At 49.1% G+C, this 5,000-nt stretch overlaps 4 non-coding genes across 4 annotated transcripts; all 4 read left to right on the forward strand.

Moving 5' to 3' along the window:
- Positions 1–1,473: 1,473 nt before the first annotated feature.
- On the forward strand, positions 1,474–1,547 carry trnan-guu (transfer RNA asparagine (anticodon GUU)). Its single transcript has one exon. It is a non-coding gene; the product is annotated as a tRNA-Asn (tRNA).
- A 1,074-nt stretch (positions 1,548–2,621) lies between these two features.
- On the forward strand, positions 2,622–2,695 carry trnan-guu (transfer RNA asparagine (anticodon GUU)). Its single transcript has one exon. It is a non-coding gene; the product is annotated as a tRNA-Asn (tRNA).
- Positions 2,696–3,134: 439 nt separating this feature from the next.
- trnan-guu (transfer RNA asparagine (anticodon GUU)) lies at positions 3,135–3,208 on the forward strand. The gene has a single exon. It is a non-coding gene; the product is annotated as a tRNA-Asn (tRNA).
- Positions 3,209–3,760: 552 nt separating this feature from the next.
- Positions 3,761–3,834, forward strand: trnan-guu (transfer RNA asparagine (anticodon GUU)). The gene has a single exon. It is a non-coding gene; the product is annotated as a tRNA-Asn (tRNA).
- Positions 3,835–5,000: the final 1,166 nt, after the last annotated feature.

Genomic DNA, 5,000 nt, shown 5'->3' on the forward strand with positions numbered 1-5,000 from the left:
GCTTGGCTTCACTCAGTCTCTGTTGCACAATCGTATACCCCACAACCAAAGAGACCGGAACACCCTCCCCCAGTCCCCCGTCCAGTCTCGACACCTGTGGGTTGCGGGTTGTCAGTCTCTGTGGCGCAATCGGTTAGAGCTTTTGGCTGTTAACAACCAAAAAGACCGGAACACCCTCCCCCAGTCCCCCGTCCAGTCTCGACACCTGTGGGTTGCACGTTGTCAGTCTCTGTGGCGCAATGGGTTAGCGCGTTCGGCTGTTAACCGAAAGTTTGGTGGTTCAAGCCCACCCAGGGACGATATCACTGTGTTTGCCAGGTAATGCACAATGCTGCACAAAAGTGCAGTGCAACTCTTATGACAGTTATGTTGGTTATACCATGTTATAATCAACCATGTTTTAACCAACCATGGTATAACCATGGTATATCCAGGACGGTCGTTTGATGAACGCAGTCAACTGTTTTATCAAGGCTGATATTCTTTGGGGTGCTGTTGTTCGTCCGCAACTGCATACTTGCTGCCAAGTATGTGTGACCTACAAGTCACATATTTTAAACAATCAAGGCGGTATGGAGAGGAAGTACCAGAGCACCTCCATCTAGCCACCCGGTCCTCTCTCGACGCCCCTGCTTGGCTTCACTCAGTCTCTGTTGCACAATCGTATACCCCACAACCAAAAAAGACCGGAACACCCTCCCCCAGTCCCCCGTCCAGCCTCGACACCTGTGGGTTGCGGGTTGTCAGTCTCTGTGGCGCAATCGGTTAGAGCTTTCGGATGTTAACAACCAAAAAAGACCGGAACACCCTCCCCCAGTCCCCCGTCCAGTCTTGACACCTGTGGGTTGCTCGTTGTCAGTCTCTGTGGCGCAATGGGTTAGCGCATTAAGCTGTTAACCGAAAGGTTGGTGGTTCAAGCCCACCCAGGGACGATATCACTGTTATTGCCAGGTAATTCAGAATGCTGCACAAACGTGCAGTGCAACTCTTATGTTGGTTATACCATGTTATAATCAACCATGTTTTAACCAACCATGGTATATCCAGGACGGTCGTTTGATGAACGCAGTCAACTGTTTTATCAAGGGTGATATGCATCTTTGGGGTGCTGTTGTTCGTCCGCAACTGCATACTTGCTGCCAAGTATGTGTGACCTACAAGTCACATATTTTAAACAATCAAGGCGGTATGGAGAGGAAGTACCAGAGCACCTCCATCTAGCCACCCGGTCCTCTCTCGACGCCCCTGCTTGGCTTCACTCAGTCTCTGTTGCACAATCGTATACCCCACAACCAAAGAGACCGGAACACCCTCCCCCAGTCCCCCGTCCAGTCTCGACACCTGTGGGTTGCGGGTTGTCAGTCTCTGTGGCGCAATCGGTTAGAGCTTTTGGCTGTTAACAACCAAAAAAGACCGGAACACCCTCCCCCAGTCCCCCGTCCAGTCTCGACACCTGTGGGTTGAGTGTTGTCAGTCTCTGTGGCGCAATCGGTTAGCGCGTTCGGCTGTTAACCGAAAGGTTGGTGGTTCAAGCCCACCCAGGGACGATATCACTGTGTTTGCCAGGTAATGCACAATGCTGCACAAAAGTGCAGTGCAACTCTTATGACAGTTATGTTGGTTATACCATGTTATAATCAACCATGTTTTAACCAACCATGGTATAACCATGTTATAACCAGGACGGTCGTTTGATGAACGCAGTCAACTGTTTTATCAAGGGTGATATCCATCTTTGGGGTGCTGTTGTTCGTCCGCAACTGCATACTTGCTGCCAAGTATGTGTGACCTACAAGTCACATATTTTAAACAATCAAGGCGGTATGGAGAGGAAGTACCAGAGCACCTCCATCCAGCCACCCGATCCTCTCTCGATGCCCCTGCTTGGCTTCACTCAGTCTCTGTTGCAAAATCGTTTACCCCACAACCAAAAAGACCGGAACACCCTCCTCCACTCCCACGTCCAGTCTCGACACCTGTGGTTTGCGCGTTGTCAGTCTCTGTGGCGCAATTGGTTAGCGCGTTCGGCTGTTAACCGAAAGGTTAGTGGTTCAAGCCCACCCAAGGACGATATCACTGTTATTGCCAGGTAATTCAGAATTCTGCACAAAAGTGCAGTGCAACTGTTGTGACAGTTATGTTGGTTATACCATGTTATAATCAACCATGTTACAACAAACCATGGTATATCCAGGACGGTCGTTTGATGAATACAGTCAACTGTTTTATCAAGGGTGATATGCATCTTTGGGGTTGCTGTTGTTCGTCCGCAACTGCATACTTGCTGCCAAGTATGTGTGACCTACAAGTCACATATTTTAAACAATCAAGGCGGTATGGAGAGGAAGTACCAGAGCACCTCCATCCAGCCACCCGATCCTCTCTCGACGCCCCTGCTTGGCTTCACTCAGTCTCTGTTGCAAAATCGTTTACCCCACAACCAAAAAGACCGGAACACCCTCCCCCAGTCCCCCGTCCAGTCTCGACACCTGTGGGTTGCGCGTTGTCAGTCTCTGTGGCGCAATCGGTTAGAGCTTTTGGCTGTTAACAACCAAAAAAGACCGGAACACCCTCCCCCAGTCCCCCGTCCAGTCTCGACACCTGTGGGTTGCTCGTTGTCAGTCTCTGTGGCGCAATGGGTTAGCGCATTCGGCTGTTAACCGAAAGGTTGGTGGTTCAAGCCCACCCAGGGACGATATCACTGTTATTGCCAGGTAATGCACAAAAGTGCAGTGCAACTCTTATGACAGTTATGTTGGTTATACCATGTTATAATCAACCATGTTTTAACCAACCATGGTATAACCATGTTATAACCAGGACGGTCGTTTGATGAACGCAGTCAACTGTTTTATCAAGGGTGATATCCATCTTTGGGGTGCTGTTGTTCGTCCGCAACTGCATACTTGCTGCCAAGTATGTGTGACCTACAAGTCACATATTTTAAACAATCAAGGCGGTATGGAGAGGAAGTACCAGAGCACCTCCATCCAGCCACCCGTTCCTCTCTCGACGCCCCTGCTTGGCTTCACTCAGTCTCTGTTGCAAAATCGTTTACCCCACAACCAAAAAGACCGGAACACCCTCCTCCACTCCCACGTCCAGTCTCGACACCTGTGGTTTGCGCGTTGTCAGTCTCTGTGGCGCAATTGGTTAGCGCGTTCGGCTGTTAACCGAAAGGTTGGTGGTTCAAGCCCACCCAGGGACGATATCACTGTTATTGCCAGGTAATTCAGAATGCTGCACAAATGTGCAGTGCAACACTTATGACAGTTATGTTGGTTATACCATGTTATAATCAACCATGTTATAACAAACCATGGTATATCCAGGACGGTCGTTTGATGAACGCAGTCAACTGTTTTATCAAGGGTGATATGCATGTTTGGGGTTGCTGTTGTTCGTTCGCAACTGCATACTTGCTGCCAAGTATGTGTGACCTACAAGTCACATATTTTAAACAATCAAGGCGGTATGGAGAGGAAGTACCAGAGCACCTCCATCTAGCCACCCGGTCCTCTCTCGACGCCCCTGCTTGGCTTCACTCAGTCTCTGTTGCACAATCGTATACCACACAACCAAAAAAGACCGGAACACCCTCCCCCAGTCCCCCGTCCAGCCTCGACACCTGTGGGTTGCGAGTTGTCAGTTTCTGTGGCGCAATCGGTTAGAGCTTTCGGATGTTAACAACCAAAAAAGACCGGAACACCCTCCCCCAGTCCCCCATCCAGTCTCGACACCTGTGGGTTGTGCGTTGTCAGTCTCTGTGGCGCAATGGGTAAGCGCATTCGGCTGTTAACCGAAAGGTTGGTGGTTCAAGCCCACCCAGGGACGATATCACTGTTATTGCCAGGTAATTCAGAATCCTGCACAAACGTGCAGTGCAACTCTTATGTTGGTTATACCATGTTATAATCAACCATGTTTTAACCAACCATGGTATATCCAGGACGGTCGTTTGATGAACGCAGTCAACTGTTTTATCAAGGCTGATATTCTTTGGGGTGCTGTTGTTCGTCCGCAACTGCATACTTGCTGCCAAGTATGTGTGACCTACAAGTCACATATTTTAAACAATCAAGGCGGTATGGAGAGGAAGTACCAGAGCACCTCCATCTAGCCACCCGGTCCTCTCTCGACGCCCCTGCTTGGCTTCACTCAGTCTCTGTTGCACAATCGTATACCCCACAACCAAAGAGACCTGAACACCCTCCCCCAGTCCCCCGTCCAGTCTCGACACCTGTGGGTTGCGGGTTGTCAGTCTCTGTGGCGCAATCGGTTAGAGCTTTTGGCTGTTGTTACGGTCGCTGACCTCTAGTGGCTCTCCCTCTGTAGATGAGTTGTTTTTCTCCTTTTCTTGTGTTGCAGGTCTGCCTCATGAGCCGCAGCTGAGGTGTACTCCAGCTCGTCAGCCACGGCATATAGGCTGCCATCCTAAACTGCCACACCCCCTGCCATTTTCCTCATGTTGCCAGAGCTGTGAGCTGTAGAGTTTGGGCCTTTGTGTGTATGTGTGTGAGAACTTACCCTCTGTGAACTTTGGTTTTTCTTTCTTTTATTGTGAGCGAAGGTGTGCCCTTATTGTGATAATTAGTTTGTCATTGTGGAAGCAGGTAGGGGTTCTCTGCCATTTTTGTTTCACCTGTTTTCTCCTGGTTTGGTTAGACAGGGAGCTCAGCCATTGTATTTTGTTTTTGGTTAGTGAGTACTTGGTTTTGATTTCTAGCTAAAAGGGGGTGTTTTGTTTATTGTTTTGGCCTTGGAGACCCTGAAGAAAAGGTACTTGGTTTTGATTTCTAGCTAAAAGGGGGTGTTTTGTTTATTGTTTTGGCCTTGGAGACCCTGAAGAAAAGAGCTTCCCTGTGTTTTTGTACTGTAGTAGTTTTAGGCAATAAATCTTGTATACTGACATCTTTCTCCAGTAGTTCATGTGTTCCCTTTCACTTTGTGTTACCCCTCACTCCAGTCGACACTCCGTTCATTAAGTGGGGCGTAACAGC

This window comes from Astatotilapia calliptera, chromosome 3 (genome assembly GCF_964374335.1).
Source record: "Astatotilapia calliptera chromosome 3, fAstCal68.1, whole genome shotgun sequence".
Classification (NCBI taxonomy): domain Eukaryota; kingdom Metazoa; phylum Chordata; class Actinopteri; order Cichliformes; family Cichlidae; genus Astatotilapia; species Astatotilapia calliptera.